The sequence below is a fragment of the Staurois parvus genome, unplaced genomic scaffold (genome assembly GCF_062004578.1).
Source record: "Staurois parvus isolate SC_StPar_1 unplaced genomic scaffold, SC_StPar_1.0 ptg000155l, whole genome shotgun sequence".
NCBI lineage: Eukaryota > Metazoa > Chordata > Amphibia > Anura > Ranidae > Staurois > Staurois parvus.
This window is the reverse complement of record NW_028317951.1, coordinates 13,105,615-13,118,086: the sequence shown is the minus strand read 5'-3', so window position 1 is coordinate 13,118,086 and position 12,472 is coordinate 13,105,615. Positions and strand designations below refer to the sequence as shown.

The 12,472-nt window shown below is 40.6% G+C and overlaps 1 long non-coding RNA gene across 2 annotated transcripts in view; it reads right to left on the bottom strand.

Moving 5' to 3' along the window:
• The window catches only part of LOC149463287 (uncharacterized), a 105,041-nt gene that overhangs the window by 15,208 nt on the left and 77,361 nt on the right, over positions 1 to 12,472 (bottom strand). Inside the window, exon 4 of one of the 2 annotated variants that reach the window (XR_016312459.1) lies at positions 4,884 to 4,942. The exons of the other annotated variant lie outside the window; for it this stretch is intronic. This is a non-coding gene — a long non-coding RNA (uncharacterized LOC149463287). The remainder of the gene's footprint in view (positions 1 to 4,883; positions 4,943 to 12,472) is intronic. 2 annotated transcript variants of the gene reach the window in all.

Genomic DNA, 12,472 nt, shown 5'->3' with positions numbered 1-12,472 from the left:
CCATATAGTAATTCATCCCCCATAGTAATTCATCCCCCATATAGTAATTCATCCCCCATAGTAATTCATCCCCCATATAGTAATTCATCACCCATATAGTAATTCATCCCCCATGTAGTAATTCATCCCCCATGTAGTAATTCATCCCCCATATAGTAATTCATCCCCCCTATAGTAATTCATCCCCCCTATAGTAATTCATTCCCCATATTGTGTCAATTCACTTACCTTTGCTCCGCGCGTTCTTCTCGCCGTGTTCCCGCGCCGTTCTGGTCTTCAGGGCGGACTGTGAGAGGAGAGGAGTTCGTCATGCTGCCCCGCCTACATCCTGGCTGCCCCGCCTACATCCTGACAGCTGCAGAGTCCTGACTTTTGGGGCGGCCGCCCGAGAGGAGGGAGGGGAGCGGGCGCCCGGCACACAGAAGAGCCGCATTTAAGTTTGTAAAGAGCCGCATGTGGCTCGCGAGCCGCGGCTTGCCAACCACTGATCTAAGCCAAGGGCCAAATGTCTCAGTGAGCAAATCTCAGAATGTTCATGGGGATAGAATATTCAATGTATTAGGCTGCCTGTAACTTGACATCAATATATATGAAGGCTGCTGAAAAAGAAAAATACTGTTACTGTGGTAGCAAGAAGAAAACATTTTTGGCAGTATTGGAAAAATTGTCTAGTTGCAAATTGAGATTGTTGGAAGCTCTGCTGTGATGACCTATGGTGTTATCCTTTACTGTTCCTGATGGGCAGTCAGAATATTTGGTAAGAGGCAGTTTATTTGGTGTGGAGGTTCTTCCCTTGTGTGTCCTTCTCTTTTGAGCACCTTCATCCAAGTTTAATTTATTGGAGACCCTGAAGGACTATCAGCTTTTTCTTATGTATTTGTACCATCAGACTGGATTTACTTTTGCAATATAATGGACATGTTTTATTATTCATTTTATTATTATTATTATTATTATATTATTATACAGTATTTATATAGCACCAAAGGGTATGCACAGCGCTGTACAGTAGCAAGGGGACAGAACATGAGACAAGACAGTAACAATACAATACACGAGGGGTTCGAGGGCCCTGCCCTTTCGAGCTTACAATCTAGGAGGGAGGGGAAAGTGGTACAGGAGGAAATGGCTGTGGGGGATGGAGTGGTGGGAGGAGTGGAGGAGGTTAGTTGTTAGGTGAGGTCAGGTGTTAGGTGAGGTTGGGGTAGGCTTCCCTGAAGAGGTGGGTTTTCAGGGTGCGCCTGAAGGTGAGGAGGGTAGTTGACAGTCTGATGAATTGGGGTAGGGAGTTCCAGAGGATGGGGGAAGTCCTAGAGAAGTCATGTAATAGGTCGTGGGAGGAAGAGACCAGGGATCTAGACAGTAGGAGGTCCTGTGAGGAGCGGAGGGCACGGGTAGGGTGGTATTTGGGTATCAGGTCGGTTAGGTAGTTTGGGGCGGCGTTGTGGATGGCTTTGTAGGTCAGAGTTAGCAGTTTGAATTTGATGCGTTGGGCAATCGGGAGCCAGTGAAGGGATTGGCAGAGGGGGGTGGCAGATGTGAAGCGGTTGGTGAGGTGGATGAGTCTAGCCGCTGAGTTCAGGATCGACTGGAGTGGGGATAGCGTTCGTCTGGGTAGGCCAGTGAGAAGGGAATTGCAATAGTCCAGGCGTCAGATGATGAGATTTTATGTCTTATAGTTAGCGATACACTGCCATCCTGGACTGTCAAGATGAGTTAGAGGGGAATGGGAGAGGGGGGGGGAGGTTCACATTTAGCCAGGGATGTGGTTTGAATTCTGTTGGACAAAACAGATCATTTTTCAGAAGATCTTCAGCATTGAGTACAGTTCTGAGTGTCTCAAATGCCTGGTTCATCACCATACATTGTTGTTTCTTCCATCAGCCCATGCATCCTGTATTACCGTAAGGACTGGCAGAAAAAAAAAAATCACAGAATGTAGTAGCGGGTGCCATCATTCAACACTCCCAGAAGTATTCAATACAAGAGATCTTTTAGCAAACCTTATTTTTTTTAAATAGTAAGATTTGGTGGAATGGGCAGCAAGTTGGGCAATAATTATTTATTTTGATTGCAAGGAGACCTTTATTTCATGTTTTAGAAAATAGCAACACTTTAGGGTTAAAGAAAGCAAATTTTTTAAATTGTCAAATGGCATTAGTAAGTAAATGTAACATATTGTTAAAAAAAATTGAATATTCAGAAAGGAGAACAAGGGAATATGAAGAATAGAAATGTGTTGTTTAATTGTGCAAAGTAAGTGCATAACTAATAAAAAAGGACAGCACAAAAATACGTACAGATCAATATGTATTACATAGATGACTCCTGCTATGCCTTCCAGTCTCAGAAACCAAGTATGGGTCGCCTCAAAGTGTGACTAACAGGTCTAACCCAAACTTGATTTCAAAGACCAAAAAGCAACCCTTTATCTGACTGGCAACAGTACATCCACAAAGTTCCAGCACTCACCATGGTTTCTGACATGGTAGTAAAAATGTATATTTTATTTATATAACTAATACATTCACAATGTATTTGTATTTCCTTGTCTGCCCTGATAAACAATACTTGACACACATAACTTGTATAGACAATATATTTCTATTTATTAACACTACCACACTGGAAATCAAATTTTAAATGAAACATCTTAAGCAGAAATGTTTTTGTTAATATTCCTCAGAAAAGAATCAGAAAGTCTGCCAGATTTGTACTGCTATCTGCATCCCCACTGGTGAGATTCACTCTTTCTATTTGCCCTAGGGGACCCTTATTCCCAGGCAAAAAGTAACAGGAAAGCTAACATTTTACAGTTGTCACAGGAATAGGAGTTCAGTGGGGATGCCTACTTTCATGACAACTATCTAAGAGGGCATTGTTTCTTATTCCTGAATGTGTCTTTTAACAGAATTAACAAAAATCTTGACAATGGGATACAGATATTGACGAAAATCTGACTGCTTTTCAATATTCTTCACTATCTCCAAATCTAAAAAAAAGTTTTGGCTTTATGTACACTTAAACCTTTTTCACATTCAGTTGGAAAGGTTTTTATTTTCAATTTAGCTTATCTCTGTAATGTCCTATCCTGTGCAATGCACAATACTTTCTTCACTAGAAATACGATCAATGTAAAACACTATTCTATTCTATTTTTTTTGTATGTTTTCATTCTTGATCGCATCTTTGTTGGAATTGAATAGCTTATTATTTGTTATCTATTTTTTTATTATTTTTTATATTCTTTATAATCCCCTTCTTATTAGAATTGTAGGGATATTTTCTTCTAAATCCCATTTTTTTGGTCTTTTTTGATATTTTGTTTTTTTTTCTCACTGGTATCAGTGATTATAATATTGATATCTGCAGCATCCTGTGGAAATATAAGATTGTGTCATTCATGTAATCGATAATTAACAATCCCTATATCGAAATAGTAATAATATTATCACCACGTTTTGTTTATTCATTTTGTAAGTGGTTGTTTTTTTATTTTCACGATCCAGAACAAAGATGCGATTTCTGGTCTTCGATAAAATAGTGCCCATTTGTTCGCGCGCCTGAAGGTTATTTAAGATGTGTATTGTGATGGTGTCAGTAGGAGGTGGGTTCCTTTGAGAACGTGCATGTGCACGAAATGCGTCAGGAGGAGCCTACGTGCTGACGTCACGCCACCAAGTCCATACAATGGTCCGGCGGCCATGTTTGTAAGTGAAGCTGTATTGCTTTTATGTGCTCCCCGTGGATGCTAATATTTTTATGCAATAAAATACTACACTATACGCCACCATCTCTGGGCTCTGGTTTCTGAGCTCTTTTATCTAGGATTCACTATCTCTGGATTAATTGCTTATCCATGCACTGGAGTGGATACATCTGCCTTAGAAGGATCCCTAGCAGGGGCGGACTGACAACTCATGGGGCCCCCGGGCAATAGGGGATCATGGGGCCCCTGTGTCCTTGCCCAAACTAAAAAAAGCCTATGAAAAAGGTACCAGGGGCATCTCATGGGCCCCCCTACTGACCCCGGGCCCTCGGGCAGTGCCCGAGTTTCCAAATGGTCAGTCCACCCCTGATCCCTATATAGAGCCCAGCCGCACTGGATATTTGGCCATCTATCCCTGCAGTGGTAAGGTTACATCTTTCAGAGGGATTTCTGTACAGAGCCTAGTTGCCTCTTACTTCTGGTGAGTGCATAGTGGTGGAGGATTGTCACAGATGCACTCTTCTCAGATGTCACCTTATGTCACTGGTCATGATTGATCCAACACCATTGGACACTGCACTTTTTGGACTTTATGTATGATTTAAGTTAATCTAATATATATTTTTGTATAATTACTTCCTATATAAGTTTACACATGACTAATTTTGTGTTCTTCATATGCTTTGGACATAAGCACTGCACTTTCTGTATATAAAACACAACATACTTGGTGTACAGTATCTACTGTAAGATAATTCAATATTTTATAACATCATATACACATTACATCCATGTTTTATTGTACTTTGTAGAGAAAAAAAGTTGTTAATCCGAAAAATCTGAGCATACAGTATCCTGAAAACAGAACTGCTTCGACAGAGCAGGGAAGGGTTTTTTGGCCAGATGTTTATAGTTTTGTGTGCCCTCATTGGGGAGGTTTCCCTTGGGGCACAGACAGTTATAAAATCACTTTTATTTGCAAATAGATAAGGGGATACCCTAATGCTGGTGATTTCAATACTGTCTGTTGCGTTTTTAGGACACAAAGTGTTGGAATACGTCAACTCTAGGAACACAGACAGTAATGAAATCCTAACTACGGTTGTAATCCACTAAATACAGACTTAAAAATACAGATTTGGCTGGATATTTACACATATTCTTTCATACTCACAGGCTGCCATACAAAGAATTTAGGATTCTTTCTCTTGACGATCACAAACATTTGCCACCCTAGAAAAAAAATATAAATACCATGAAAAATAGGTCTGGCCAAGGCATAAACAATCACTTGATTTGATGATTGTTTAAAAAAAATCTTAATTATATTTTTAATAAACAGAAATATTGGCAAAAATTAAAAAAAAGAAATTTCATTTTAATTAACAGGTAACATATTTTGTATAATTAATACTATTCCACATATTTTTACAAAATTATTTTTTCCCCTTTTATCCTGGGTGCAGAGACACCAAACATGTAGGTTTTGATATATATGTCAGTATTGTTCCATAAAAAAAGTGCAAACGTAGATTTCTAGGCATTTTTCAGTACAATGGGAATAGGTAAAATGAAAAAGATAGTGAGGTTGATTTACTGAAACTGGAGAGTGCAAAATGCAATACAGCTGTGCATGGTAGCCAATCAGCTACTAACTTCAACTTGTTTAATTAGGCTTTGAAAAAAAAAACTGGAAACTGATTGGTTTGTATGCAAATCTGCACCAAATGTTTCATTTTCCAGTTTTAATAAATCAACCCCATTGTGTTGGCTTAAAGGATAAGTTCACCTTTGGGAACATGTCACATGTTCCACCCATTTTTAGGGTGGAACATGTAACATGTACCCAATGCTGTAGCCACTGCCCGATCCCCCTTTCTCCCCCATGACAGCAGTACAGGGAGACGTTTTCAGTTTTTGAAATCAGCGTGGCCGTGCGGGGCTCTGCCTACATGACAGCATCATTCATTCGCAGAATTCTGTTAATGAATGAACTATTGTGGAGCGCCATGGTAGTTACTTGATTCTTCCTGTCAGTATATTTGCTTGCCAATACATCCCGTACGGGCAAACAGATATACTGACAGGTCTGCAGGAGATCTCCATTGCACCAGCGATCTGCAATGCTTTTTTAGGCTCCTGCAACAAAAAATAATAAATGCACACTTTTTTTACCTGCAAAAAAGGCCTGCATTTATTATTTTTTATCAAAAGGTGAACGTATCCTTTAAAAGAAATAAATATTTCTAGGCTAAAAATTGAAAATATGCTATGATTTAAAAACCATTACAGCGTACCAATTCTGAGCTAAACTAAAATTATTCTTCTACTTCTGTCTTGCATGAGGATGTCTACTACAAAATCAGCAATTACGTACTTATGTGCATTCTGACTGAGTGTGTTTGTGTGTATGAATGCATGATTTTTTTTAATCTATTCATTATTTTATTATACGATTTTTCATTTTTATCTTCATATATTATATTTAAACATTTATGAAAGTGGGATGTTCTTTTTAGAGGGGTTGATCAAGTTATCAAACCATTAGTACAAAAAATTGCTGACATTTTTAAGGTTGAAGGTACCCACATGTAAAAACATATATGTAAAATCAATGTACTTAAAGGATAAGTTCAACTTTTATAACATGTTACACCCATAGTCAGGATGTAACATGAAACCTGGTATGAAAGGACCAGCCCCCATCCCCCCCCCCAATCCTCTGTTGTGACTGCTAGTGGGTGATCTTCTCCCCCCACTAGCTGTCATAATTTTAAAAAAAAGTGGTCGTGCGGGGCTCCATCCGACTGCATGATTCATTCACAGTATTCTGTGAATGAGAAAACTATAAGTTCTGACAGCCTTTGCGGCTGTTGGCTTGTAGTTCTCAATGAACTACCAGGGTGCTGTGGAGTGCTGTGGTAGTTCATAGATTCTTCCTCTCAGTCTGTATCTGCCTGCCTGTATGATGCACGGGCAAAAAATACACCTACAGGTCTGCAGGAGTCCTGCATGGCACCATCAGTGCCATGCTGTACAGGCTCCCAAAACAAAAAGAAAACCTGCAAAAAAAGTGAATTTTTTTATTGTTTGTTAAAAGGTGAACTTATCCTTTAAAATTTCATAACTAGCAATAACAGTTATATAAGATGGCATGCCCCAGTTCTCATATACATCTCCCTCTAGTAACCATTTGCCATCTTAACATTAACAAATCAACTCCTATAATCCTATAACTAATTGGATCAATAGGATACCAGATATGTTACTATGGCAGTGGAATGGAGATTTTTCTTGATGCGTTTCTCAGAAACTTGTTCTGCAACTTTAGAAGTAAAGTAAGGGCTACTACTATAATGAATATAAGAATGTGTAATTACCAGTTTTTACCCCAAAGAGTAAGTGCCAGGGGACAAAAGAAGAAGAGCCCAGCACAAACGGTTAGCAACAGACCCAAGTTCACTTAAGGATCCAATTCTTCCCCCTATTAGTTGGCCTTTAAGTATACATTGGTCAACCCATGAGGACTGCAATGTATAAAATAAATAATAAAAAAGGATAACACATAGCTTAAGCATAACCATACCATTGATACCTATATAGTATTATATGGTGTCAGGAAAGGCCTGCCCATAGTACAGGTAAAGCTCCACGGCGCACGAATATGTGCATGCGCAGGGTCCTGGCAAGCCGAGCAGATGTGCAGGCACTTGGGCATAGGCGCGCGCCCATCATTAATGCTGGTGCCAAGAGGGCTATTTAAACTGTCTGCTGTGGTTATCTCATTGCCGTATGGTCTTTTTCCCCTGCTCGTGTTTCCTGACTTCCGTGATCGATTCCTGTTGACAAACCAGCCTGTTCCTGACTTCTGCTTGATTGCCTCCTGCCCTGACTTCTGGCTTGTCTTTGGATTGTTCTTCTGCCTGCTCCTATCTGATTGATCTCCTGTTACTGAACCTGGCCTGTGACCCGACTACTCTTCCGCCTGCCGCTTTAAGCCTGATCTGTCTCACCAATATCGAACCCGGCTAGTCTGACCCTGCATCCTCAGCACACGGTGCTCCGGCATCCATCCATCCTGCACGGATACATCTGCACCCTGCTCTGGCCTGCAACTCATCAGCCCTCCAGCTGTTACCGGACTGATCTCAGTCCTTGAGCCGGAGTTGTATGGGAGGTCTGCCTCTTCACGTCAGGCTCACTATCCAGGTACGTGACATATGGCATCTGTATACAACATTGCAGGGATTGCCAAAGACGTGTCAATTCAACCTAGAAACAGGTGGATGACTTTTGGCCCCTTCTATATGGTGCCCCCATCTTACACTGAGCCTCTGAAGGTATGATAAATAAATGTTAGGGCATATAGCTAGTATTGCATAACACATCACAGGCTTACATTCCATCATAAAGGCATCTCAGAGTGATCTGATCTATCTTCTCTCCCAACCTCCAACAGCTAAATATTAAACTGTATAGTTACTATATCCCATACATTGCCTGTTATATGTAGGAATGTCTCCTTTAAGTGGTATTAAACCCAAAAGCAAATATTTATTATATTGCAGCTTACTGTTTCTTAGATGTGATGGCTGAATTAATTTTCTTTTTTTGGGCTTTTTTTACTTTATTTTCATCTGGTGATGCAGCCAGTGAGTCTGTTGTTTTTTAAATGAACAAGCTCTCCAGCAAAATGTATCACTTACAGAGACAAGAAAGAACATTTAACCCCGATGGGAGTGCTTACATTGATCAGCTTTTATTTATGTAAAACCTTTATCCAAAAAGGAAAAACTGTTTACTGTAAGTGCATATTAACTAGAGTATTAGCTGGAGTTTGGCTTCAATTTATTAGTGTATTTAAAGTGGTTGTAAATACTCAAGGTTTTTTACCTTAATGCATGAAGGTAAAAAACCTTCTGTGTGCAGCAGTGCCCCCAGCACCCTCATTACTTACCTGAGCCCCATCGGGATCCATCGATTTGCACAACAGCCTCGGCTGTACTGGGTCTCTGCCTCCTCATTGACTGAGACAGCAAGCGGGAGCCATTGGCTTCCACTGCTGACAATCACAGCCAGCCAGCCAATAAGGAGAGAGAGGGAGTGGGGCCAAGCAGTGGCTCTGTATGTGAATGGACACACGGAGCAATGGCTTGGGAACAACCCGCTGAAAGGAGGAGCCAGGAGCGCAGGCAGGGGACTTGAGAAGAGGAGGATGCAGGCTTCATTGTTCAAAACCACTGTACACAGCCGGTAAGTATAACGTTTGGTATTTTACCATAAAAAAAAACCTTTAGTATTGCTTTAAACCTGCAAGTATATCTAACACACCCCTCCCCCCAGACTGACAATGTTGCTGTCCAAAGGTGCCCCCTGTGCTCCTTCATCCAGAATGGGGGCACTCTAAAACCCTGTACACATGATAAGAATATTGGACAAATGAATGTCCATTTTTTTTTGCTTGCTGGTCTTATATTGAAAGTGAAGAGGTTATTAACGTTCCGAAAATTCTTGTATGACAGAAAGAAGATTCAGAAGTGATGTAATGTATTTGTATTGTATTTTTGGATGACAATTTTTACCGATTAAATGAAAATCATATTATCTGGTATCGTACGAGAAAATATTTAATTCTTTTCCCTTCAAATAATTTTGAATGAAAGCTGTGTACTAATGATCAGATTTAGTGCGATTTTCTGATCGTGTGTACTAGGCATAATACAGGAGGTGTTACCAGGTAAAAACAGAGGGGAAAAAGCCTAAAAAAGAAAACAAATGCAGCCACCACATCCAATGACTGGTAAGCTGCCATATATAACATTTTTGGTTTGGGGTTTAATACTGCTTTACCATCACTAGTAATTAGCCCAGATAGTGTTTGCATTTAACAAATATACAAGGGGCTAGTAGGTCCCAATGTGATATTATTGACAAGTTCTCTTTGTGGTGGCATCAGGAATCTATTAGATCCTTATATTTTATGTTTGTGCCACTAGTCCAAGCAGAACATGTGCAGAAAGTTCCCAATCTGTTTCTAAATGGGCAGCTGTGCTGGTATTTTGACAGCTCTGCAGCTGAAAGTGCGCAGAACTGAGCACTTCTAGGTTCATCCTCAGCAGAGGAGATCGATGTATGACTGTAAAAGTTATTGCGTACTGCTGCCCAAGTCAATTTTACATTACAGGCTGCCAATGGGCACGCATAAAAGTAAACAAATCTGCGGTTGAAATTTTTACCTGGAAGTTTGTTTTTGTCCTTTCACTGCCCCAACATAGCACTGACCCAACAAAGCACAACTAAATCAGTGCTAGTGAAAGGGGTTTACTTAAGTCAGCCTATGATTACTAAATACTCAGAAGAGTTATCAATCAAATGTCCAAGACTCCACATTTAACCTGAAGCCTCCTCCTGGAGATCAGAGCCATCTACACCAGGTAATGCATCTACAAACAAAGGAATTTCTAGTGTGTGGATGGTGACTGCAATCCCACACATGTGTGGAATCAATGTCACCCCACGTGGTCAATCAAAACACCCAAAGAATGGGCACCAGGAAGAACCAAGGGAGCAGATGCCAGCATCAGGGAGGGACTTCATGGGCATCAGACCTTTGGAACTAAGGTAAGGATTTGTGCCTTTAATTCCACTTTAGAAAGCAAATGATCACAGAGTTTGTGGCAGAACATTATGTTGGATGCAGGAAAAGGGAACACATACATAATTACAGAACTGTACTGTTAAAAGGGATACATCAACTTAATGAGAGACTCTCAGATGGTAGTTAATCAGACCACAGAAGTTCTGAAACCAGTGCTTCTAGTATGTTCCTGAATCATCTGAAAATAAGCATATGTATGAGTCAATTAACTTGCACCCCAAACATCACCAAAGCTCTCCTGTGCATCCCTATAAATTCTGTATCACGGATGCAGCATAGACAATCACCATTGAAATGCATCTGCTAATTGACTAGGTTGAGAGTATGGTAAATGAAACCTGTACAGAGAGAAAGTATGAAGACTGCCATTGCTGAGCTCTTTCTGAAAATCCTATTACCCTGGCTGTCTCTGGCTTTAAGCATGTGGCAAGGAAAGTCAGAACCCTTGATCTGCACACTTTCAGTATATTTGGTGAGTGACTAATGCTGGGCATACATGGATTGCAGTTCGGCTGGTTCAGCAGAGACTGGCCAAATTTTGATCCATGTATAGGCTGGTTGGTTGTACACAAGTCGATCTACTGATCGACTTATGTACAACCAGCCTGTTGGGTTTTTCCCGAATGATTAATGCTGCTGACTATAGCCGGCAATATTAACCATTGTGTTCTGCCAGCAAGGAAGGCTGCTTGATGGAAGAACAAAATAGAGCTGCGGGAGGGCTTGCCCCATCAACACTGTCACCATTGGATTGCATAATCTATGGTCTGCCTAAAGAAAGTACTGTATTCAAGTTGGAAAATCAGCATAACAGCTTGTATTTTCAGAACAAGGGGTCTGCACTCTTTTCAGCACCAGCTTGCTTTAAAAGGATAGTTTAACGTAAACTCTGAAGTAAATAAATCATGTAAATTAATTATAACTGCCCTAAGCCTCTGGACTCTAGCATGCCCAGGTCAGTCATTATTGTTTCTAGATGCGGGGGTATACGACTATCTCACAGGATGACAAGCACTGAAAAGAACACAATCTCTGCCTTGGTCAATGTTAAAGTGGTTTTAAAGGCAGAAGGTTTTTTACCTTATTGCAACCTTCTGGGTGCAGCTCCAGCTCTCCCCCCCCCCTTATACTTACCCGAGCCCCATCCCGATCCAGTGATGTGCATGAGAACAGCGACTCAGGGTCTTTCTATCCCTATTTGCTTCTGCTGCTATGAATTAAAGCCAGTGAGCCAATGAGGAGAGAGAGTGGGAGGGGGGCATTCACAGGAGTGTGGCTCAGGAGCAAGCCTGCTCGAGTGCCCCCATGCCAAGAGGCCTGCTACTGGGGGCACTCAGCAGAGGGGAGGAGCCATGGATTCAAAAGAAGAGGATCAGGGCTGCTCTGTGAAACACTATTGCACAGAGCAGATAAGTATACAAGTTTTTTTGCTTTATTTTTTAATTACAACCTTTAAAATCACTTTATCCATTGATAGCCTGCCACTCCAGGTACATTACACACAGTTGTACAGCATTTGCATTCACACCTACGAGTTCACCCATGCCCACTGATTAGATGCGAGAATCCTAGCAGGGGTCACATGTGATTGCTGCATGAGCTATATCTAATCCAAATGCGAGTACATTCACAGGTATGAATGCACTGTAACAGTCCAAAAATGACTATATAAGAGATGTTAATTGTCAGATTTAAAAAATGTACAAAATGTACAAAGTCTTTAAACATTGCACAACATCAGTATATTGTATAGCTAACATATGAGGTAATCGCAGAGACAGTTAATTTATATTCTGAATGGAATATTACTATAGAGACTAAGTTTTCATACCTAGATTTAAGGACCTCGCGCTACAAACATCTCTGCCATTGTAATTCACTACTATTATCACTAACATTTTCAAGGTGTTTAATGAACTTTTCACCTATCAGATGTCTAATGATGCTACCTGCTGCTCTTTAGAGTGTTTCATGGACCCTGCCTGTTATCTGCATCTTTCAATATCACAGGTATTTGGGCAACTGACTGTCTGAAGTCAGCAGTGGCCAAGAACAATGAGTTATGTGAATATATATCTGAAATTGAATTCGGTTTTATATACTGG